Source organism: Balaenoptera acutorostrata, chromosome 9 (genome assembly GCF_949987535.1).
Source record: "Balaenoptera acutorostrata chromosome 9, mBalAcu1.1, whole genome shotgun sequence".
NCBI lineage: Eukaryota > Metazoa > Chordata > Mammalia > Artiodactyla > Balaenopteridae > Balaenoptera > Balaenoptera acutorostrata.
In genome coordinates, this window is record NC_080072.1 from 92,964,011 (window position 1) to 92,991,277 (window position 27,267).

At 37.1% G+C, this 27,267-nt stretch overlaps 1 protein-coding gene across 1 annotated transcript in view; it reads right to left on the reverse strand.

The window, feature by feature from the left end:
• The window catches only part of DDX10 (DEAD-box helicase 10), a 251,244-nt gene that overhangs the window by 173,228 nt on the left and 50,749 nt on the right, over window positions 1-27,267 (reverse strand). The window lies entirely within an intron of this gene.

Here is a 27,267-nt window from a genome sequence, read left to right on the forward strand (position 1 = left end):
GATCATCCTGGATTATCCAGGTGAGTCCAATATAATCACAAGGATCCTTAAAAGCGGGAGGAGGCAAAGAGGTCAGAGTGATGTCATGTGAGAAGAACTCAACCCACTGTTGCCGACTTTGAAGACAGAGAAAGAAGGCAGGAAGCCAAGGAACATGGGCAGCCTCTCTATAATCGAAAGAGCAAGGAAACAAACTCACTCCTAGAGCCTCCAGAAAGGAACACAGCCCTGCTGACACCTTGTTTTTAGCCCAATGAGGCCCATGTAAAACTTCTGAACTACAGAACTGTAAGAAAACAAATCTGTGTTGCTTTAAAGCCGCTAAGCTTGTAATAACTTGTTAAAGCTGCTACAGGAAACTAGTACAATCCCCCTATTATTCCATTTTCCCCATGCTATATATATCTCTTGTCCTGACATTTTACAAAATCCAAAAGTTTCATTTTTTAAGTTTATTTCACTGTTTAATATGTATTTCCTGTGAGCTATTTCGAATCCTTTATAGGCTGAGATGGTATAAATTTTTAAAATAAATGATACAACATTGTCAAACGTCCAGAATACCCACAGCACATGAACTTGCAGTAGGTGCTGAGGATACAAAAAATGTATTATAGATTCACCCCTCGCTTACTTACCATGAACCAGATTTTCTGCCAGATGGTAGCTATTTTCTCTTTGGAGCCATTTGATAAAACTGAGCAGGGAGATGACTGGTTAGGAGGCTTAGGAAGAGTAAAAATTTGATGTTGTCACTATGCGTAAGAGAAGGCGGACAGAGCAAAGCCCAGCTGAGGTTGCTGTGGCAACCCAGGTCCAGGCGTGGGGAAGGTGGACAGGTCAGGTGAATTCCGGTATGAAGTCTGTTGGGCAGATGAGTTACAAAGACAAGAATGCAATGGCATTAAAGGTACTGAAAGAAACAAAGCAAAAAAGAAAAAGGTTCAATCGATCACAAATTAGAAAGCAGACAGGAAGGAAATACAAGAAGCTAAGGCTGACAAATGGTAAGAAAATGTACTGACTTGGGGGCTAGAGATCAGGGAAAAGCCAGAAAACAAGAAAAGGAAGAATAATAGATTATAAGGGCTGGAAGGTTAAGAAATTAGAGTCAGAGAATATGACAGTTTCCAACAGGACAGATGGTTCCAGAAGGAACTAAAAAGTCAAAGAGCTTGGTCAAATCTAGGCATAATAAAATCACAAGCCTACAAAGAGAAGCTTGATTACTAAGGCTGACACCAAGGAAGATAACCATGCTTTTTCAGGAAACCCCTGGGTGGGTCGGGCATTCTTGGCCACAGAACTCTTGGCTATTTGGATCCAGGCATTTCGATGAGTATGGAAATTATCATAATAAATAAAAAGAGTGTCATGTGCACACATCTGCTCCCAAATCCCATAAATAGTATTCAGAATTATAAAAATACAGTTACCAGTAAATATTTTTATCTGGATAATTACATAAAACTATAATTAACAGGTGTAGCTTACGTTACACAGACAAGAACACAAAAGGCAGAAACTGAGTTTCTAGAAATCAAATGATTTTGATATGCAAAATGAATCATGGAAAGGAGAAAAAAACATTTCTTCTATAGAGACAGGAAAAGAGGAAGAGATGGAAATAAAGGTGAATGCAGACAGGCTGATGTTTTGGTTTAAAGAATTCTCTGTGGGGAGAGATGGGAGAGTTCTGTGATTGGGTTGGTGAAATTACACCTGAAATGAACTAGTGAAACCATAGACCACGGGCTCCAAAAAGTCATCCAGCTTCCAACACAGCACCTTCCTCAGCAGTCTTACCCTCTATCAAAATATAGATCCGGACTAAAATCAAATGCGCTATTATCTGCTATATTTTTCAGATAGTTCCTAGGTCAAAAAAGATAATGTGTGTTGGTATGCTTTAGGAATTACAAGAGAGATAATTCTACTTAATAAATGACTTTACAACACTTTCCTTCAATTAAGACCAAAAGAATCTGAAAGCAAGATATGAGTAGATGGATGTTGATTGTAATTTCCAAAACATAAGAACTGTGTTTTTCTCACTGTAGGAATAGCCAAAAAAAGCCTAATGGCCATCACAAGCCATCAAGAAAGCAAAAAATAGATACTCTGAAAACATCATGAGAATACTACCTTACTGGTTTTAGACAAGCTGCTCTGAAAGCAACTTCCAAAAGAAAGCAACCTGAAGTCTGCAGAAAATTATTCACAGCTCTAACTTATCTGTAGCTCAAAGAGCAAAACTAAAAAGATATTATAGGAACAAGGTTACTAGTTCAGGACTATGTAAACCAAAGATCGGGTAAAGTCCATAACATCCTAAATCAACAGACAAATCCAACTATACACAGTGAAGTGAGTAAATTAACTTGAGTGAAAAATACAGGGTCAATTTCAATTTACCTCTCATCAATTCTGCAGCCTATTCTCAAGACAACTATAAATTTGAACTTCATTATGCTTGCAATATGATTAAAGCAGATGAAGAATGCAATTTGATCTCAGTGAGTTTGACATCCAGATGCATGAGGTCCACAGCACTGATAAATTCTCTATGTAAGAATCACCCAGTCCAATGAACAATCGGGTTGAATTTTATGAAGTCAGTGTATGAAAAATAAACATGGATTATCCAACAGAAATCACATTCAATAAAATTTACCACAAACTAACCTTCTTGTGGTTTGGAGAAATACCTTTAAAGAAGAAAACTGAAGCAGCACTAACGAAATCATTGTAGCCAGAGGCTAAGTATGAGGGAAGGTGCAAACTTCTGACATGATGTATGATCTTGGAATTGTTCCTTTTACCATTATATTTCAGATTTCAAAGAAAAAAAAACCTGTAGTGAAAACAGCTAATATTTATTTACTGAGCACCTGCCGTACACTAGACACTTTACTTATTTAATTCTTAGAACAAGCTTTGAGCTAGTACTATTATTAGCCCTACTTTCCAGAAAGGAAACTAAAGGGAAGAGAAGTAATATTCCCCAAGTCACAAAATTGACAAGTGGCTGAAGCAAGACCTGAACTCACAAAGTTTTACTCCAGAGTCAGTGTTGTTAATCATTCCACTATACTGTCTCATAAAAGGTAAGCTTCTCCATGGAAACATTTAAAAAAAACAAAACAATCAAATCTGAGTAAAGAGAAACAACTATTCATAAAACATCTGCAAGATCAACTCACTCAGGGGTAAGCAAACTTTCTCTGTGAAGGGTCAGATAATAAATATTTCAGGTTTTATGGCCCATGTGGCCTCCGTCATAACTACACAACTACTCATCTCTGCTACTGCAGCCAGAAAGTAACCATAAACAAATGAGCTCTGCTGTGTTCCAATAAAATTTATTTAAAAAGTTAAATTTTATTTACAAACACAGGTAATAGGTCAGACTTATCTCAGGGGCCGTAGTTTGCCAACCCAGGCTAGTTCATAAGCAGGAGATTTTAAAAGTTTCAGTAGACTTTTTTTTTTTTTTCAGTAGACTTATGACTCCTATATAAATCAATTACAGAAAAAAATCTGCACAGAAACTATAAGAAGTAACATCAAGGACCTTCTCACGGGCAAGTAGTTTTTTTGGTTTTTTTTTAAAGGAATTCCTTTATTTTTATTATTTATTTATTTTTGGCTCTGTTGGGTCTTCGTTTCTGCGCAAGGGCTTTCTCTAGTTGCAGCAAGCGGGGGCCACTCTTCATTGCGGTGTGCGGGCCTCTCACTATCGCGGCCTCTGTTGTTGCAGAGCACAGGCTCCAGATGCGCAGAACTCAGTAGTTGTGGCTCACGGGCTTAGTTGCTCCGCGGCATGTAGGATCTTCCCAGAGCAGGGCTCAAACCTGAGTCCCCTGCACTGGCAGGCAGATTCTCAACCACTGCGCCACCAGGGAAGCCCTAAGGGCTAGTAGTTTTATTTGCAGAAAGATTTGTATTTTTAATTACATTGTTAAAAGGCACTGTTTTAGCGTTTAGCGCAGCTTTTCTCCTTGCAGCCTCTCACGGACACCTCTAGGTTTTTCTAAATCCCCAGGGGAGGCAGCACGTCCTGCCAAGAACAGGTTTTATAAAGCCACAGCCATTTGCACCAGGGCTGCTGCACAGCCTACATTTGTTCCTGGCCCACATTTACTCCCCATCAATAGCATCTGTACTGTTAGGGTTCGGGTCATAACATTCAGCCAACAAAATCTGATTTCCTGAACAGTAAAGGCAGGAGGCATGAGAGTGCATTTCAGTAGAGTATGCAAATTAAACAGATATAAATGCATCACTCTGAAAATTCAACCTTTTCTGATGCTGACTTTCTAGTTTTTAACCGCTATCCTCCTGGCTACTCAGCCAGTTAGGTACAGGGAATAGAACCGTGAACAAGGTTTGCCCTCTGTTCTCATAGATCCCCCAGGCTAACTGAAGTTATGAACAAGAAAATGGAATTTCTTTGATCCTTCTGTCGCCCACCTTATTCTTATCTTACCTCTCACCTACAGCTAAATGTTGCACTGTATCTTAAATTACTCCCCTTCCTCTCCGATTCCTAACATTACCTCTCTAACTTAACTTTTACCCACATATTATTTATTTAGTTTACAAATGTTTTTCATCACTTACACCTTTTAGTAAAAACATTTTAAATATGTACCCAATACACATTTTAACTTACAAAATTTGTGTATGAATATATGTAGGTGTATATAAAATCAAATTATACAAGAAAAGTATAAAGGATTAGATAAGCAAATACAGGTTCTAATATTTTCTTCCTATATCCCAATGCTTCATCAAGCACATTCTACATGGAAATTAGATTATGGCCATAGGTTCCAAACTTGACACTACCAAAATAATCTTTGTAAAGTGAATGATATACTCAAACATATTAATGTATAAAACACTATGAGAACAGTGATGAAGGTACGGTTCATTCAGCTTGGACAACCCACCAGGGAAAGCATACAGTGAAGGTCATACTAAGACTGGGCCTTTAGAGTCATACTATGTACTAGGAACAGTAAGTAGTTCAGTGATATGATACATCCCAGCAAGAACAGCAGCATCAAATGTGAACAAAAAAACAAGCCACTGTATACAGTCCATTACTTCACTACAACATAAATCAGCATCAAAACTAACTCTGTTAGAAACAAAATTTTTAATGAATGAGAATAGCTGTCAACACTGAACTAAAAAAATAAATTGAGAGGCTGATGTCTTGGATTGACTTTTAGGGAAAAGGCAGCCAAAAATAAATGTAATATATAAATATGTTACTTTATACATACACATACACACACACACACACCCCACTCTGCATTCAGCATTTTACATTCATAAGGCATCTCAAGAAAAGTCTAAGAAATTTCAAGTCACTAAACCTCTTAATACTCCTATAAAAACAAGTACTATCTGGCTCAGAATAATACTAAATCTAAAATTAAGCTCACTTATTTGATAACTCACTAATATAAAACTTTACTAAATATTTCCAAATTAATTCCAGGAGAATACTTTTGCTTAATTGTCCTGCATTCAGTATTTCCAATTTTTCATGATGCTTTTCCCTTTCCAAATGAGAACACACCATAGGAACTACACATCTTACATGCTTACTCTAGCTTCCAGTTTTGTTCTGAACCAGTTATTTACAGAAATCAGTGCACAGAGAATCCTTAGCACTCATGACATATAAAAAAGTGTAACCACTAAAAACGTGACAGGTGGGGAATGGTTGGGCATTTCGGAGTAGCTTTAACACTTGTAAGGGCAATATGTAATAATACAGTACTGTTGCTTCCTTTTGGAATGTTTATCTATGTTGGAGTGGATGACTCCATTTTGTAGGTTTGTTTGTTTGAGAACAATCTAAATTTTAGGATGCCTCTGTTCTTTTTTTTTTTTTAAAACATCTTTATTGGAATATAATTGCTTTACAATGGTGTGTTAATTTCTGCTGTGTAACAAAGTGAATCAGCTATACATATACATATATCCCCATATCTCTTCCCTCTTGCATCTCCCTCCCTCCCGCCCTCCCTATCCCACCCCTCTAGGTGGTCACAGAGCACTGAGCTGATCTCCCTGTGCTATGCAGCTGCTTCCCACTAGCTATCTGTTTTACATTTGGTAGTGTATATATGTCCATGCCACTCTCTCACTTCGTCCCAGCTTACCCTTCCCCCTCCCCATGAAGGACAGTAGACTTCTAACATTGAAAATTAGAAAACAGTGGCTCTATTTAGATAGACTTTCTCCATCCAAGGATAAGTGCGGAAGTAGTTACACAAGGTTTGTGCCTTGTGATTAAGACATAAATTTTTAATGAGCGTTCCAGTTGTGTTGTTGTTAGTCCATCTATAAAAAAAACTAAACAAATTTGGTTTGTACAAATTATTATGCATTATGAAGTCTCCTTTCTGAAATAAAGACTGCTAACAGTCACTGGTAATCGATATGAAACACGTTTCTAGTTGATGATAAAGAGCTATATGTTTTCTAACATTATAGTTTGGCCACCAGAATTCAATACAGCAAATATTTATTTAGTACCTACTGTGCCAGGCCTCAAGGGACAAAAATGGAACTTTTGTGACATTCACTGTCTAGTAGCGACTCAAAATCTGGCATCAAAAAACAACACTGAATTGCCTAGGAAATATAAAAATTAAGGTGCTACTGCTCAAAATGGCAAAATGTTAGGCTATGTTTATAGTTTAGTGCTGGGGAAAATACTGTCTTGTAATTTTCTACCAATTCTATTTTAGAAGTGCATATAATATGAATATGACAAATACAAAACCGTTTCAAATAGACATCACAAGTTTTCACCACTGTGATCATTCCACAGGGAATGACTATTACATGGCATATGACAATCCAATCTGGCTGTTAGACCAGAACAACAAAAACTGTTCCAAGTGAGTCATGACATTCACCAGCTACCTACTCATTCATAAGCACACTAAGATGGATCCATGCTAGTGATGCAAAACAGGCATCACATGCATCACTGGTTTCTAGATAAAACACTACTGGATGTTCATGCTATCAGTGGTGACAGCTGTGAATTTAACCAAAGCTCTACATCAATTACTTGGTGAGCCACCTCTACCCAATTCATGCCACAAGAGAGAAAGTAAAGAGAGAAGCAGAAATAGGTGGCAGAAACCCAAAGCACTGCCATGCTGAAGGCAGCATTAGGACACCCCTACTAGTTTTTTCTATCTTGTGTTGAGTACACATCAAGAGCAAGAAGCAAATCAGCAGGTTTAATCTTAGATTAAATTTGAAGACCCTGCACAAATGTACTTCTAACACCTCCACATAAAAACTAGTCACTGCAAGCGGGTAGAAAGGTTGTTGCCTGGGGTTGGGAGATGAGGGAAAGAGGGAAAGGTTGGTAAAAGGATACAAACATTCAGTTATAAGATGAAGGTGTAAGAATCTAATGTATAACATGGTGACCACAGTTAATAACACTATGTTATGTAACTGAAATTTCCTAAGAGAGCAGAATTTAAATGTACACACACACACACACACACACACACACACACACACAGGTGAGGTGATAGATGTGTTAATTTACTCTGTGGGAGGAATCCTTTCACAATATATATATCAAATCATCACACTATTGATGAAAGAAATTTTGACATACTGAAGTATGGGGAGGTCATTCTGGCTTACTCATGATTTAACTTGAATTTTATGCTAACTAAAACAACCTGTCTGTGGCCTATCAAACATACATCTGCTTTAATTATTAAAGAAATGGGTGCACTGACCAAAAGTAAAGAACGTCCATGTTAAAAATAAAGACTAAATGCCTCCCTTCTCGGGAGGCCAATGCTGGTTCTCCTTTGATGATAAGACTCCCTTCCCAGCTGCCAAGGCCCTACCGACTTGCCATGTACACGCTGATCTTTTTTTTTTTAAAACCTTGAAGGAAGGTATCCCTGACTTGTTCGATGTTCTTTGTGCTGAAAACCATGCTTCCCCAGAGCAGTTCCTCAGAGTTATCTGAGAGGATGTCTCCCAGGCTATTGTCCTCAGTTTGGCTCAAATAAAACTTAAGTCAAAATAAACACCTGGTTGAAATTCTAGACTTCTAAATGATCATTAAACACTTAGCTTCAGCATGATTTCTCTCATGATAACTCAATTTTATTAATAAAATTTTACACATTAAATGTGATTCAGCCACAATTTACTTCATACTGTAGTACACACTCTATATATACTGACATTTACAGAAAAAAATTATAGCAGTGACGACTCCAAGAAGCATGAGGAAGAACACCAAGCGTTTAAAGGAAGCGTTTAATAAAATTACATGGTTTCTCTCTTTCAAGAATAACAAAAGAGGATCAGTTCTTTGACCTTTAAGCATCAAGAGAACTTTTAAATTTGGCCTGATAAAACATGCAACCTTTCAGTAAGCTAACAAACTACTGAAGAGTGAAATAAATACGGCAGTAATCCCCCATTCCTGGAATAAAGATTCCCATCATTAACAGTGTAAACACTGTTAGTACGATAATTAGAAGAATTATAGTACACCGTAACAAATCCCTATTTCATAAATTGTATATAATAATGGATGGAATTCTATTTCCTTTACCATTCTGGCCTTTAAAAATATCTACATGATTATATCTCAATAAAGCTAAGGAAAAAATCCAGATACAGATTTCAATATTCATATGTAACCCATTCTGTGTTCCTCTGTACTTCTACCCCACTATTTAAAATGCATATTCATGTCAATATTAGCAATGAGAAGACAAAAACAGGTAATTAGCAAGGATACTCACTATCTTCAAGCTTTGAATGGATTGGGTTTCCCAGTATTTGGGGTCTTCCTAGATGTTTTACTGATTCCTATTTTAATTCAGTTGTAATCAAAGTACATACTCAGTAGGAATTCAAACCTTCTAAATATATTGATGCTTATTTTATGACTTAGTATATAATGTATTATGAAAACAGCATGTGAACTGGAAACAAATAAATACTCCGCAGTTGTTGGATGTATTGTTCTAAAATATCAGTTAGGCCTAGGTAGTTGATAGTATTATCCAGATACATTCTTAATGTTTTCATATGTCTACTGATTTTTTTAAATCTAGTTGCTCTATCATTTGCTGACAAAGGAGAGTTAAATGGCCTTAAAATGATTTGGAGCTCTCCTTCTTCGGCTCTCTCTTCCAGAGGTCTCCTCTCACTCTGAGGGCCGTAATTGCCCTAGCCCCACTCTTTTCCTCAGGCCAGTAAGACTGCATACTTCCCATGAGAGTTTTTCCCACTTTGTTACTGTGGCCCATGCTTAGGACAGAGGGCCCACAACAGAAAATCCACCCTGTGTCAGCCAGTCCTTTCTTGCAAGTTTTGACTCCCCTCTAAAATCTGCTTACTTTTGCTCTCTCTCTCGAGTCTTTAAGCTTTTGTTTTGTCCAAAACTTATGATTCTTAACTGCAGGAGGATCAGTCTATTAGACGCTTACTATACCTACATCATAGAAGCCCCTATGCAGACCTAAACTGTTTTTCAATGTTACTTTGTGTGTGTGTGTGTGTGTGTGTGTGTGTGTGTGTGTGTGTGTGTGTGCGCGCGCGCGCGCGTGTACACGGGCTCGTGTGTGTGCGTACGTGTTTCTGTCTGAAACCTGATTATGGACTCAATGTACCCCAAGGTCTCAGGAAGGCCAAAATCCATAAAAAGTTTGATAGGATGAATTCCATGACTCAATAACTCTGGAGTCATAGTATATATAGCAAGAGGAAGATCATTAATAGTACTGATTAGATGTGCCTTTAATTAAGACAATTCTGATGGCTGTGTTAGAGGATGGATTTGAGAAAGGAAAAAGGTTAGGGGACTAATTTAACAGTCCAAAGGAAAGAATAGGGAGAGGATAGTGGTAGGCATGAAGAGGATGGGGACTGAGTCAAAGAAATTAGAAAGTATACAGGTAAGTAAGTAAGTTACCCAGAAATCAAAAGGAATGTCAGGGTAGAAGTCACAAACATTTTGCCCCCCACAGTATTATGCCATTAACACTTCTCTCCATGTTTCTTACATTCACTGCTATCACCTCAGTCTACCTAGAAATGGGAAGTAAGTATTGATCCTGTCAAAACTCTTCCATATCATATTAAAAGTGGCCCTCACTATTCAATCACCACACTCTGGCCCATTGAGCCAAACTGAATTTATCATTCTTTTCAATATAGAGATCCAGGTTGCCAACACCAACTAATCAGTTAGCATGTAATAGGACACCTATCTACTATCCTTAATTTATATTTTGATCAGACTGATCTACCAAAATTGATTTATATATAATCAGACTAAACAAAAATATGTTAAATAATACCTATTTACACTATCAAGATCAAATTCATATACTGAGCCTCCTAATCTAGCACAACCTACCTATCCAAACTTAGCTATGATTCCTTTACATGTACCTTTCACAACTCCACCCAGTACACTTTCACAACATGAAATGTGCATTTCTATCTGCAAGGCTTTGTTTATGCTATCACCTTGCTAAAAAATCCTTATAATCACAATTGTAGCTAAATTCTTTTCTTCAAGACTCAATTCAAGTCCCACCCTCAAAGGTCCTTGCACTATCTCCCTCCAAAATATTTCTATAACATACCTAAGCTAACAGGTATTGTTAATCATCTTTTAATGCTTATGCTCTGTATACTCAACCAAACTAAAACAACATGAGTATAAGCAACTCATTGGTCATCAGGGAAATGCAAGTCAAATCCACAATGAAATACCATTTCACATCCAGTAGGATGGCTATAATCAAAAAGATAGACGATAACAAGTGCTATTGATGATATTGGAGGACTGGAGCTCTCATACACTGTTAGTGGTACAATCACTCTGGAAAACAGACTTGCAAAAGGTCAAACATTCTTGCTATATGACCTAGCAACTGCAATCCTAGGTATATACCCAACAGAAATGAATACTTAGGTTCACACAAAAATTTGTACACGAATGTTCATAGCAGCATCATTCATAATTGCCAAAAGATGACACTGATGAAGGGATAAACAAAATGTGGTGTACCTATACAGTGGAATATTATTCAGCCATAAAAAGGAATGAAGTACTGATACATGCAACAATATGAATGAAGCTTAAAAACATTATCTCAAGTGAAAGAAGTCAGTCACAAAAGACCACATATATGATTCCATTTATACGGACTATCCAAAATAAGCAAACCTGTAGAGATAGAAAATATATTAGTGGTTGCTTATGGCTGAGGAAAAATGGGGGCTTGAGGAGTAACAGCTAAAGGGTGTGGGATTTCCTCAGAGGTAATGAAATATTCTATGATTGTCATGATGGTTGGACAACTCTGCAAACATACCAAAAGCTATTGAGTTGTACAATTTAAATAGACGAATTTTACAATACGTGAATTATATCTCAATAAAGCTGTTATCAAAAAAGAGGGGATATGAGAGACATGCTGAAAGTCTTCCACTGAGAAGGGAATAACATGATGCACTAATTTACAACATATCTAACCATATATCAGGTCTTCAAGGTCTAGAAGAGTTCAGTATCTGATTTAGTTATTTTCTTCTCACTGATAAAAATCACAATTATAAATGCTAATTGTAATACTTAATAATTAAGACTACTCAGAGAATTGTAAACAGGAAGACTTTCAGAAGTCATGTTTTAAGATGAATCTGCATCAACTTTCCTTTACTTGATACTATGATCAGATTTATATTTAAACTGCAGTAGTGGTCATAGTAGTGAACTTGGATAATACAAAAACATATAAATAGAATCACTCTTGACTTGCCTCATGGTTCCTGCAAAGCTCTTCTACTCTTCCAAAACTAATGACCCAGACTACTGCCCCCAACTCTGCTCATATCCTTTCCCTCTTTCTCCACCTATCAGATCCAACACAGCCTTTAGTGCTAATCAAGTCCCACCTACTCAGAAAGATCTCTAAGACTCTAGCCTAAATTCAAAACATTTTATTTAGGTAAATATTTTACATTATCCTTTTTACAAAGCTATCTTATATTGTTTTTTCATATAACATTTCCACATAAATGTCCTATCTTCTCAAGTCTGTAACTTTCCTGAGAGCTGACAAGTCTAATTGTTTCATATTTGGTATAGTAACATGTCCACATTAAGTGAGTAAAATAAACACTTGATTAACTACCGGGGTAAACTGTGGCAGAAGATATTTAAGGCCAACTGACACAAACAATCCCAAATGCTCAGACTAACCCACTATCCCTAAAGGTTCAGTACTTTTATTCTTTCAATAGACTTTTGGGTCTGGGAACCATGAATTATTTCAGTGAAAGTAGGAATAAATAAGTCCCTGAAGTGGCTATGGGTGTTTTTACAGAGATCTCAACAGAATAAGACAGAAGCTGGTGTTCTAAGCAGTCTAGCAGGGTCTTTCAACCTGAGAAAACCAGAGACATAAATAGCCTCATTAAATGATTGTTTCTTGGCACATGCTAAGGCTCTACATTTCACACAATATGTGCAACTCAATACACATGGACACTACTGGAAAAATGCTTCCCCAGCTGCAATGAAACTACTCTTTCCCTCAACTTCTAATCTGAGGAATTCCTAGAAAACCATATAAAGCCATTCAAAATGATATTAATGAGGATATAATTAAGTTTAAATGAACTGTAGATCTGAATTTGAAAAAGCTTATGAATCATTCATTATTCTCCTTTATACTGCTAAATACACTTTTTGCAGGAACATATAAACCCAACACAGATGTGAACACACAGACCTGCCAAAACAATTCTGTCATTTCTGGTTTAAAATAACTAGGTAATTTTGATTATTGTGCTTACTCATGTCTCAAAAGAGACAGCACAAGTACTGTCTAGTAGTTCTTAAATTGCTTCTCCAAGCTTCTTAAGCGTGGGGACACCAGGCCTCACGTGGTGCTGCAAATGGAGGAGCGTCTGTGCCAGCACTGAGAAACAGGAAGCCTGCCTCCACCTGCCTCTGCTAAGGTTAAGTCTAGGCTGAGGAAGTACACAACGGTGGGAAAGAGTCTTGCAAACTCTCCGGGAAACAGGGATTTAAACACACACTCTGCTCAAAACTATATACCCATCTAGACCTAAAACAACCCACTGATGGGCAGCATTAGGATCAAACTAATCTCTACAAGTAAACTCACTATAAAATAAAATTACTGGCTGTTCAACATAGGAAGTTAGTTTTTCTAAAATATTTTCTCAACCATCTTTAGAAAAAGGTGAAGAGCCAAAATATCACTTAAATTTTTATTTTTCTCGAGAAAACAGAGGACCACAGCAAGAAAACAGGTCCTAGAGATCAAAATAACCAATATGCAAAGAAAAGGATATGGATGAATTAAAGTCAGGCTTAGGAAAGATTTCACACAAGGTATTTACTCTGTACCTAACCCAGCTTTTCTAATCCAACACAAGGGTCCTACCTAAGATTAACCCATTCAGGCAACAAATATTTTCTGACCCCCTTGTGTTCCCAGTACATTTTTCTATCAAAAGGTACAGTCTCAAATTGGGGTAAGAAATCTGATTAAACAGACAAAAGATTAACCAGAGTTGAATTTAAAAGGCTCTACTTGTTTATTTATTCATTCTTTTCATTCAACAAACAGCTACTAAAAACCTAGTACAACGACAGGCAACCCTGACAGATATAAAGACACAAAAATGAATTAATATATATTCCCTGCCTCCGTAAAGGTACATCATACGGTGGGGAAAACAAACAATGTGACAGTGCAGCGTGCTCAGTGCTATGACAGCATGAGGACAGGTTGCTCCGGACGCACACTTTGGAGCACCTGGCTTGGTCCCAGCAAACGTAACTACCCACTATTTTAGGCCTTATCAAATAAAAGCAACAGTTCTCCCATGGAGGAATCTGTGTCTCTGGAATTCATGTTGATCATTTAAACTAGTTTTTCTACATTCTGATTTGGGAGAAACACACCAAAACAGAACCAGAAGGAAACAGTTCTGACTCTGCTGCTACCAAGCACTGAGAGATAATCATCTATGGGTCTCTCATGTTTCTGCACATCTTAAATCAGTTACTCTTCCAGATTATCTTTCAAGGATGTCAACACAGCATACAGCCTTAGAAGACAGAGACAGTATCTCCCCTGGGGGCAATGAACAGACTTCCTCCTGACCAGGTTAATAGAGACAACGTCTCCCTCTGGGTGAAGGCTGGGCAGGTTTGCTAGCAGTCTTCTTCCTAGCTCTGACACAAAGCTACCCTGTGGACAGCTCCAACCTGGGGACACCTTCGCATGGCCCCTGTGGAACTTCAGAGGCAGGGGAACCACTGCAAACTTGAAGCTCATGCGGCCCGCTGTCCCCTGAGTTGTCTAGCAACATATATCAAAATATGGCAGGCTGGGCTTCCCTGGTGGCACAGTGGCTGAGAATCTGCCTGCCAATGCAGGGGACACGGGTTCGAGCCCTGGTCTGGGAAGATCCCACATGCCGCGGAGCAACTGGGCCCGTGAGCCACAACTACTGAGCCTGCGCGTCTGGAGTCTGTGCTCCGTAACAAGAGAGGCCGCGATAGTGAGAGGCCCGCGCACCGCGATGAAGAGTGGCCCCCGCTTGCAGCAACTAGAGAAAGCCCTCGCACAGAAACGAAGACCCAACACAGCCAAAACTAAAATAAATAAATAAATAAAAATTAAAAAAAAAAATATATGGCAGGCTAACTCATGGCAAGTAGAGTAGAATCTCAGGCTCTTCATGGTTCCTGAAACCCAGAAATAATTTTTCTCTTTTCAGTAAAAGAATAAGAAAAGCCAAATTAACCTGCAATTTCCACCACAGAACAGGGCTAGTTAATGGGAGGTGGGGAAAGGAAGAGAGGAAGAGTAACCCAGTATACCACGTCTAATCCTGTAACTATAAATCCATTATAAATCTGGTTAGCTAAGCTGGTGTTAGCAGACAGGCTGGAAATTAGATAGGTAGGTAGGCTCCAGGACACTGATGCCATATCCTTGGGCAATATGTGAAGGAGGAGAGTTAGAAATAGACTATTATTTCTAAAAACACCCACTGAACACCACTACTTTGTTCAAGTTATTAAATAAAATTGTTCAATAGCTATTAAAACATGTACTACTAAGTATGCTTGAAATTGAGTCAACCTAAAAACACTTAATGGAAAATAGTAAGGAGAAAATAAGATTCACTAAAGGTCAGCTTTTCAGATTTCTTAAAAAAAAAAAAAAAAAAGTTCAGTCTCAGAAGATTTGGGTGGGGAGTAGAGATAGAGAACCTAATAGAAATTTACCTACTCTTTGATTTGTAAAGTTCTACTTTATGGAGTGTCAGCAGATAGGAAGAACAGTCCAGATAGATTTAAATAAATGCAAAAAAAAACAGTGCTGAACCACACCACAGTAGAGAACATTATTCAGCAAGTTCTTACTGTTTTGGGAATATGCAAACATTTCCTACAACAAACATTCTGAAATTAGTATACCTCCAAATTAGGTATCACAGTAAGGAAGAAAGCATTCCTCTGCTCTGTTGCTTCCTATGACATAAACCAGCAGACATGAAAATGCGTGCAGATGGAAGAATTATTCTAATTGTGATCACACAAAAGAAATAATGGGAAATATGCCATTTTAATTTAGAAAACAAACTCAGGTAGGAATTATTATTTGGAGGCAGGCTCTATATTGACTGCCACTGAGAAATTAATTGATTCGCTTATTCCACCAATGTGAGGGGTGGGGAGGGAACAGACCAACGGTAAGAAAATTTTATCAAGAGCGATTATCCCTGAAAATATGAGCTGCATCCTTTATGCGCTCTCAGAAAAGTCGCAATATGTGACTTCTATCACATTTGGCAAATGCTCAGGATTTTCTTCATATATTCCAGGGACATTTACAGTGCCCAGTATAGTAAGGCACTTGTTTCTGGAGCTTAAAATTAATGCACTGTAAGAATCACCACTGTATTGGCTTTATTAGAACTGTAACAAAATATCACTCTGTTTTCAATCATTTATTATGCCAAATAAAAACCAGCAGATTCTCTGCCCAACAGTATATCAGGTCTGTCTGTCACCTCTGTTCTAACAGCCAGCAGGCAAGCTAAAAGAAGAAAAGAAAGGAAAACAAACCAAAACCAGCAACAGCGTTCTTGGGGAGAAAATGTCCAGAGATTGATGGTCTGCCTCTTGCTTAATCGAGATAAATTTTTTATTCTATGGCAAAACACTCCCAGCTTGAAAAATAAATAAATTTTTTTAAATTCAGTTTATTAAAACTTCATCGTAGATGTTTCTAATTATGATTTGTTTAGGAAGAGCTACATTATTGTTTTCTTTCATTTTGATACTAAGGATGAAAGTGCTGTCAATGAATGCCACAGGAGAGGCTCACTGAAAGAAAATGACCCCACGCTAGAAGCAAGCATTCAGTGTCTACCATGTAAAAGATGCTGCAGAGAATGCAGCTACAAGCAAGAAGTGCGGGGACTTCCCTGGTGGTCCAGTGGTTGAGAATCCGTCTTGCAATGCAGTGGACGCCACTTGGATTCCTGGTTGGGGAACTAAGATCCCACATGCCGAGGGGCAACTAAGCCCGCACACCACAACTATAGAGCCCGAGTGTGCAAATACAGAGCCCACGCGCTCTGCAGCCCATGCACCACAACTAGAGAGAAGCCAGCGCACCGCAACGAAGAGCCCACACGCTGCAAATACGACCTGACATAGCCAAAAAATAAATAAATAAATGTTATTACCTGCTTTCAAGGAGATACATCTTGCTACACATTTCTCTGTATAGTCAATGTGCCTACCAAAAGCCCATTTACCAATCATTTCTCCCTCTTAATCTTTCCTTGTTTAAAGTGCACAACTTAAACAAGGAACTAATACCAAAAAGGGCCAAGGAACACTCATATCCCAACTGTGGTGGTATCCCTTACAGGGGCAAATCCCATTCATCAAAAATAACCCAAAAGCCATGGAAGGGTTAAAGAGAAACTACACAGTTTTCTAAATGACAAACAGTATGCTCCATTCATTAAACATCATTCATTACACAAACACCCCACAACACTGTATTCTATTATGGCCACACAAACAGAAGAAATGGGGAGAAACAAAAAAAAAGAATACAGCAAGAGGCTTTATGATCAAATAGTAAAAGAGAAAATAATCATCTAACCCAGAGAGAGAAAGAGAAGGCAGGAAAAAAGGTAGAGAAAGAAAAGAGCCAAGAAAACGTTCATTTCACTTTTTTAGTAATTTTTCTTTAATCTATTTTATAACATTATTGGTGTGTGATGAATTGGAAATTAAAATGCTAGCCCTTCAGCAAACATAGCTTGAGAAGTATTGCCCTAAAGACTTTAAAATTTTAAACCATCATGAAATCACTATGCTAATCTTATACTTATTTTGCAAGTATGTAATTTATGCTTAGACTTTACTTTTACTGAAAAATAGGTCTTTCTTAATATACAGGCATCCCTGTTCCCACTGAACTTCACTGAAGTGCCATTGCTCTGACCAATTTACTTGCTAGCGCCTGCTCCCAAGAGGCTCTGAATTCTCTTTCCATTCCCCTACCAGGCCTAGCTTTCAAGTGCAATTGACCAACCGGCTATTCACAACACATGCTCAGGGCACCAGCAAAACTGGAGTATTTTAAGAAAAAATGTTTCTGAAATAACATATTTCAACAAAAGCAATGAAGTGGTCATCATGGAAAAAATAATAACTTGAGGACTCTTTTAAAATGTGGTACTCTTTTTGTTTCAAATTATATATGGGCAGAGGAAGCACCATAATCTTCAGTGCTGAAAACATCTAAGGGTCTTAATCTAGCAATAGTAGAAGAGTGCCTTACACACTCTCAGGGAAGTGCCTCTCACCATCCTACTATTTGAAATGCTCCACCCCACCCCCTTACCATACTTCATTTGTCCCACAGCACATGTTTATAGTTTTTGCCCATCTCCCCTCACTAGAACATAAAACTCCATGAGGAGAGGGAATGGTGATGTTTCAATGCCTGGCACATAGCAGGTATGCAGTAAATATTTGCTGAAGGAGTGAATTTTTTTTTTATCTCATTAATGCTTTATTTAACAAGCCTTCCTTTCACTTAAAATAGAAACTTTCATGATAGGAACAAAGCTTCACATCAAAGCAAATGTGATTTAACTCTGCCTGTCACCACCAGATGGCACTAGCTTCAACTGCTGCCTTGGACTTAAGACACAGCATGGATTTTGGAAGCTGTGTTTCAAAAACATACACTGAAAAGAACAAAGTCAAAAGTGAAATACATTTGGACAAATTTAAGAGTTGGAAAGAAACTTGAACAGTTAAATCCAGTGTTACCACAAAGACAGTCCTCCCATTAAAAAGCTTTAGGTAAGTATACATATACTGATGGCTTAGACTCAAGAACAAAGGATCTCACAAAGAGCATATTGGAACTAATCTGTTCATCAGCAGAAAACCTGGCATATTAGTCTAAATTCTCTATAGTTATATTTGTTTTATACACACACACACACACACACACACACACACACACGTACAGAAGCACCTGCTGATGACTTTGAAAAGCTCCTTATTTCTGATTATCCTAACAGTCAAGTTCAAGGGCAACTTATATGACCCTCTTCAAGAATAGCCTATCCTATTTCAAATTTCTGTCATTACCTCCACTTTACCTTAAAATGAAGATAAGCATACCCTGATAAATGTAGTTCCTGAAATTTAGGCTATAAAAGTAGGTCATGAGAAAATCCAGTACTAGTCAGCAGTTCCTTTAAACACTGAATATGTATAAAACTAGGAAATGAAGAGAAACAAGTTGAAATATTTTTGATACAATAATGATGCAGCATGTGAAAGAATAAACATCAAGCCAAAAACTTTTAGCTTTTCATTGAGAATTTACATCCTTAGGAAATCACCTGCATACAAAACTCAAATAGAGGAGAAAAATATATATATACATATACATAGCAACTCAGTATGTACATTTAAGCTTCAAGTCACACAGTAACTATTCTTTTTGAATTAGAATGAAGCTTATAAGAATTAAGCACAGGATGCAAAAAAAAAAAAAAAAGCACCTGTAAGAAGACAAAAGAACATATATACCAACTCTATTTGAGCTACTCAACATATAAGATTGTGTTCCACTTCACGGTACCAAAAAATTGAGAACAAAGTCTCTTGACTCCTAGGTTTTATTTTAAAGAGTTTTCCCTTCTGTTTAATTCAACAGCAATATATAAGACCCTTGCATACAAAGGTTATGACAATCTCAGGAATCACCAAGAGAAATGGAAATTAAGACATTCAAGTAGGTATATTATGAAGAGTCAAAAAGAAAAGTACTAGCAAAATAGACAATTGGAATCCGGAGGTCAGTGGGATAAGTAAGGAAAGAAAGACTTAAAGGAAGAGGCAAGATCAGCCCTGAATCTTGAAAGGTAAGATGTGAAAGGCTGGAGTGGTGAGAATATCCTAGGAAAGAATCCCTTCAGTGTAAGTGGAAACTCACACTGGGAAGAATGGGCTGCACTGGTAGTTTACCAGGGGAGGGGCTAGCTTACAAAGCCCACCTGAAAAGGATGAACTGAAGGGAGGCATGGAAGGTCAACCACCTGAAAAAAATAGACCTGAGAGAGGTTCACAGGAAGATGACTCAGAAGAACAACATTTGGGACCAATTACGAGGCTTATCCCACAAGCCAAGTCTGAGGTGAAAACGGTGTGGGACAAAACAGTGGTAGTGCCAGTGGGAAGTAAAGAGGAACACTAAAAGTAAAGAGCCCTAAAGTAAAGAAGAGCTGCTAAAATGTAGGAATGACAGGAATCGAAAAAAGCACAGTCAAAAGAATCGACGGGCCTGGGCACAACAAATTCCAGTTCTGCCACTTCACCAACTGTGGGGCATTAGGCAAGCAATAGAACTTTTCAAAGCCTCTGTTTCTTAACCCACAAAATGGGGATAATACTGTGCAAGGTTGTGGAGAGTTTAAGCAATGAGATGCAATATTCAAAGGCATGGCAGATTATAGAAAACCAAAAGATGATCATCATTTCCTGATCTTCTTCTACAAAAACATAGTTGTCTGCAAGAAATTTCTGGAAATAAGTTAACATGGTTCATTCTCATTTTGAAATTAAATAATTAAGGGGCTAAAAAACCAGCTAAATCAGCACTCTCCCAAAGTAGCTCATCAGCATGCCCAATCACTCCCCAAACAAGGGCATTACTTTCTCTAATTCCATTTTTTAAAAATTTTTATAGGAGTATAGCTGATTTACAATGTTATATTAGTTTCTGCTGTACAGCAAAGTGAATCAGCTATATATATATACACATACCCACTCTTTTTAGATTCTTTTCCCATATAGGTCATTACAGAGTTTTGAGTAGGGTTCCCTATGCTATACAGTAGGTCCTTATTAGTTATCTGTTTTATACACAGTAGTGTGTATATGTCAATCCCAATCTCCCAGTTTATCCCTCCTTCCCTTCCCCTGCTGGTAACCATAAGATTACTACATCTGTGACTCTATTTCTGTTTTGTAAATAAGTTCATTTGTACCATTTTTTTAGACTCCACATATAAGCAATATTGTATGATATTTGTCTTTCTCTGCCTGACTTACTTCACTCAGTATGACAATCTCTAGGTCCATCCATGTTGCTGCAAATGGCATTATTTCGTTCTTTTTTATGGCTAATATTCCATTGTATATATGTACCACATCTTCTTTATCCATTCCTCTGTCAATGGTCTAATGTCCATTTTTAAATCAAGTCTTAAACATATAAACAATATCCATAACCTAGTATCTTCTTTATAATATCTTCCAGAGGTATACTGCACAGTATTAATATCCACAAGAATACTGCCAGTTAACTGGACAGAGAACTCCACCCAGAAAAATATTCATATAATAATGAATTTCATTTAATGACTCCACATGAAATATCTAATACTAACATCATTTTTAGTTTTATTTATTACCAATTGATTCATTTCCACAGGGCACTGTGCTTGCCTAGTTATGGTCTGATTATACCAAATTATAAGTTCTCCTTAAATACCTGGCTATGACATCACCTGACCTGTGGTATCAGTGTAGGCCTTAGCACTCTCCAGACCAATGCAGGACACTGAAAATGTGAAAACTGCTCTATCAACTATGCTAAAATCAAAAAGTAGTCTTGTTTCCTGATACTACGCCTGGAATAAATAAAATGCATCACTTTTTCTCTCCACAATGTGACCTGATTCAGAAAAAGCCTTTATTTTTCAGCAGTACTTCGGACACTGCCTAGCCGTTGCACTGGCAAAGTTCTATCAACCCTTTACCTGTATGTTCCTATTATACTTCATCAAGTGGAAATAACAGCTAATTTTAACCATGCTCCTTCTACATACACAAACTGTGCTGGTTGCTTTCTATCTCTAAGCATCACAATAACTCTGCCAGGTAGTAACTTTACAGAGATGGACACTAAGCCTCAGAAAGGCTAACTACTGAAACTAAACATCATACTAGAAATAGTTCCCCACACTAAACACACACTTTCTTGTGGCCATGGTTTTGCTCATTCTGTACTCTCTGCTTAGAATGCTTTTTCCCCTTCCTATTAACTCATATCCATTCTTTAAGGCTCAACTTCCCTCAGGATGTCTTCTCTACTGTGGTGCCAATGTTAACACTTTAAGACATTTGGTTTCAAGAATCAATAAATGAGGGGCTTCCCTGGTGGCGCAGTGGTTGAGAATCTGCCTGCCAATGCAGGGGACACGGGTTCGAGCCCTGGTCTGGGAAGATCCCACATGCCGCAGAGCAACTAGGCCCGTGAGCCACAATTACTGAGCCTGCGCGTCTGGAGCCTGTGCTCCGCAACAAGAGAGGCCGCGATAATGAGAGGCCCGCGCACCGCGATGAAGAGTGGTCCCCACTTGCCGTGGCTAGAGAAAGCCCTCGCGCAGAAACTAAGACCCAACACAGCCATAAATAAATTAAATAAATAAATAAATAAATAATTTAAAAAGAAAAAAAAAACAACTTCGCATTTCATTTTAAAAAAAAAAGAATCAATAAATGAACAGAAATCTAGGATTCTGTACTGAATTTTTGGTTTAAAAATCTGCTAGGTTAACTAAAGTATAAGGCTCTGAAACTTACTAAGAACCTAGCACAGTCCCTGGCACCTTGTAGGCACTCAGTAATCTCTGCTGGGAGGAGAAAAAAAAGAAAGCGAGAAGGGAGTGAAAGGGAAAAGGAGAGGAGACAAGAGGCAGAAAAATCCCAGCTCCCAAATATCGGAATCTTGATGCAGAACTTCTAATATACTTATAGGAGAATACTCATAAGCAACAATTTAATAATAAAGTTAGCTAACCTATGTTTTACCACCAACAGTGAGTTCTTAAAATACTAAGAATTTTGTGCCAAAATATAAAATTAAAATGTAAACAGAATATAGATTCAGCTCTAAGGACAAGGAATAATTTATGAGTATCATTCAAATCTTAACTAAGACTGATCTATGTTTACCGTTGAGAAAGCCTTAAAAGGACACTTGCTGAGCTAAAATGGAATCCACCTATCAGTCTCATTTCTAAACAACTGTAAAATATGAGAGAGAAAAGTATTTGCTTAGAGATTTCCTTCTCATTATTTAAGAACATGTTTTAAAATCATTTTCAATTTCAACATTTTAATTATATATTCACACTCTTCTCTAACACTGTCTCTCGGGAAGCTAACTTTCTAGACACCCAACAGCCAAGAAAGCAAGGCAAAACAAAAGTCCCTTCCCTATGGTGGGAGGTCAACCAACCTTCTCTTACTACCGTGGTGCCTAATCAGCCCAAGTGTGCTCTCTCCCGCCCATTTCTTTCATGGCTCCATCACTCATGACTCCGTCTCCAATGCTAAGGAGATCTGTTTCTCTGTCAATGCCCTGAACCTGTCAAATGGAAAAGAACTGTGACAGGGCAGTCTTCCAGAAGATATCACTTGCTCCTCGCACTCAGTACCTCTCTTCTCCATTTATGCCCAAGTCTAAAGAGGTAAACTTATCAATTCTGTATTCAAAGTGTCTGCACACAATGGGTAGCCCAAAATTATCTACAGTGCTGTCAATTACACTGGCACTACCGTTTACAGAAAGTAAACCACACACAAATGACGGTAGGCAACAGGATAAAAGAGAAAGAGAATGTGATCTGACATCAGGGATAGACTGGAGTACTAACTCCACCACTGTAACCTTGGAAAAGTCACTTAAAAGTCTCTGAAATTTTAAATAATAGCATCTACCTTTCCTGTCATGAGGATAAAATGAATACTTGCAAGGAAAGCACTGGTATATGGTAAAATACCAAAAAACATATTATTTTATTAATGATAATGATACGATAAACAAATTCCATGTAATCTGTAATCCAATGCGTTCCACTGACTCCAAGTCTCAATTGAGTTCTACAACTGCTCCAAGGGAGCAAGAAATGAGGAAAAAGATAACAAGACAAAGAGAACAGCCTGTGATAGAGGTAATGAAACCAGTTCCCTTGCATGCCTGGTATGCTGTCCCTCAAGAAAATTCTAAAACAGGAGCAACAAAAATATTTGAACAAAGGCAGCAGTGTCTGAAAAAGTTTTGGGTTGGCCAAGAAGTTCATCCAGGTTTTTCCATAAGATGTTGTGGAAAAACCCAAACGAACTTTTCAGCCAACCCAATACTTAATCTCTCAAGAAGAACAGATTCATTTACACATGTAAATGATAGTATTATTTCCCATTTTGTGTAAGGTTTGTTTGGTTTTCTTTACTTTGTCAGGTCCATCCTTAAAAACAGGTAATAAAAGAAAATAACAGCTTCCAGTGAGTGATGGCTGCAATGCAATACGAAAATATAAAATGCCAAAACAAAGGCTAAATAGGAAAGTCAAGTTGAGATTGTGGATACAAAATCACACTCCAAACCAAATGCCTTGAAAACATGATAAAGAACAACAACAACAACAAAATGATTATCTGAGTACAAATAAGTATTGATTTTGAAAATTCAAAGGCAAATTAACAGGTAAAGTTGACAAGCCTTTCTATTTCTATTTCAGCTGAAGAGCCAATAATTTTAACTCTACTTTTTGTGTATAGTACTAGGAAATGTGCAGGAAGATACAGAAAAACATTACTTTATTGGCTTCTTAAAAATCCTGTAACTGCCCCAAAAGTTCCCTCACATTTGACACAAACACCATAATACTTCCTGTTTGTTATGGTTAAAAAAAAAAAAAAAGCAGGTATTTTAAAGACAGAACTTTTTATAGTATGCTATGCAAACGTATTCTTAGTTAGCAGAATTTTACATCATTATTATTAGGTATTTTTATTTACTATCTAAATTACAAAGCTTGGCCTACACAGGTATATCATTCAAGTCAAATAAATAAGTCATTTCTGCTCATGTTTATAGAAAATTCAACAATACCTTCTGAATTATTGTTAAGTCAATCAGGCAAATCATACTTAGTTTCAAAATATAGATTTCAAAGAATATACTCTACATATATGAATTCTACATAATTCACAGCAAACAAAACTATCAAAGTGAAAGAAGATATGCGTGATTCACTTATTCATTCATGAAACATTTGTGAAATCTGCACTAGGTCCTAGACACTGTATCAAGCCGTGAACACACACTGGTCAGTAAGACAATAATTTCAGGAAATTCAAAATCCAGTAAGGAAGGCAGGCAAAAAATGTGGTGGGAGCTATAAAATAATTAAAAGCCAGGAATAGTAATTAAAGTTTAAGGACATCTTGCAAATCGACAGGAAAGACACCAATATCATAAGAGAAGAACAGAGAGAGGAAAACAAGCAATACACACACAGAAATTATACAATGGATAAATAAATGAACAATGTTCAGTAACAGAATAAAGGAAAAATAAATTCAAATAGTAAGTTTGAATTTCTTATTAATTGTTTGTTTCAAAACAGTAAAAACATGTGGCTATTCGGTGTTGGTGTTAGTAAATGGGCACGGACATAAAGCCAGTGAGACAATGATCAATATGACCTCTCTGCAGGACAGTTTGGCAAAATGTATCTAAAGCTTTTAAAACATGTCATGTCCTCAAAGTCATTACAGGAAAACTACGAGCCAATATCCCTTATGAACACAGAAGCAAAGACCCTTAACAAAATATTAGCAAATAGAGTCCTGTAATAGATAAAGGAAAGCACATCACGAATGAGTGAGGTTTATCATAGGAATTTAAGGTTGGTTCAACATTAGAAAAATCAGTGTGCTGACAGAATAAATAACAACAACTCTATGTTCACCCTGAGAGTTGCAGAAAAAGCATCTGACAAAATTCACCATCCATTTCTGATAAAAACACTAAACCATCCAGAAATAGAATGAACTTCCTCAACCCGTTAAAAGCATTTACAAAAAACCTACAGCTAACATCGGATGTAATGGTAAAGGACTGAATGTTTCCCCTCCCTAAGATAAGAACAAGACAATGATGTCCATTCTCACTACTGCTGTTCAACATACAGTGTAATCAAGTAAGAAAATGAAATAAAAGACACACAGATTGGAAAGGAAGAAATGAAACTACCTTTATTCACAAATACCATGACCAGCTACAGAGAAGATCTAAAGAAAACTCCAAAGAATCTCAAAAAACCTCCACAAGAACTTAACAGGACTGTTTAGAATGACTGGTATGCAAAACTGTACTTTTATATTCTAGCAACAAAAAATAAGAAACTGAATTTCTGAAGTATTTATAATAGCATTGAAAACTATAAAATAGTAAGAGATGGATCTAACAAAATATGTGGTAAGACGCACACACTTAAAATTATTAAAAAATGCTAAAAGATATTAAAGAAGGCCTAGATAAATGGAAAGATATGTCATATTCATGAATCGGAAGAGTCAATATTGTTAATTCTCCCCAAATAGATTTATAGATTCAATGCAATCTCAATGAAAATATGAAAAGACTTTTTGTAAATATTAACTAGCGGATTCAAAAACTTACATGGAAATGCAATGGTCTAAAAATGCTCACAATTTTTTAAAATATCAAGTTGGAAGACTAACACTATCTGACTTGAGATTTACCATAAAGCTATACTAATCGACACCAGTGTTATTTATGAAAGGATAACTGTATAAAACCAAGTGAGTCAACACAGAGACCTACACGTACATGGTCAACTAACTTTCAACAAAGAGTCAAGGTAACTAGAATGGAGAAAGGACAGTAATTTCAGAAAACAGTACTGGTTCAACTGGACATCCACATGTGGGGAGGGAGGCATTGGAACCTCAACCCTTACCTCACACCATACACAAAAATTAAATTGAAATGAACACTAGCCCTAAACTCAAGTGCTAAAACTATAAAGAGTCCAGAAGAAAACGTAAGAGGAAACCTAAATCAGACTTCAAAAAAACAGATTATTGGTCAATATATGAATATTAGAGTGAGAATACCTAGATTCAAACTCCAACTTTGGCAATAACTAATTGTGCACCTCACTATTTTATTATCTCTGTATCTCCGTTTTTTTCCTCTTACTTGTATAATGATAGAGTACCTACCTATAGGGTTATTCAAGGACCAAATGAGATAATGTTTAGAAAATGCACTCACTAAGTATGTTTGCTACTTTTAAAATTTTTATTTAGTTACTTAAAAAAACACCTATCCAAGTTTCATAGTTCAAAATTTAATATTTCCTATTGTGACTCTTAGAATCGTATAAAAAATAAGAGTTCAGGTTCATTTTTCATTCAATTCTCTCCAAAGAAATGATCAAGAATAAGGCATACAAAATTAAAACAAAAATAAGGGAAGGGTGGAGAAACATATTTACTGTGCACCTACAAGTACCCCAGGAAACAGGTGCTTTACCTGGATTATCTCTTTTATTCCTCCTAGCAGGTGCCTAGTGAGAAACAAAGGACCTATGTGAAACTTAATAAACCTTCATAAGCGGCCTTTAAATAGAAGTGCTGGCTTTCTTTTTAAGATTCTGGATTGGTGCCCAAAACCAAATGTCTCATTAAAAGTTTAGAGCAATCGAATTGTTGTAAGGAATATTTGTAATTATTTAAATCAGAAA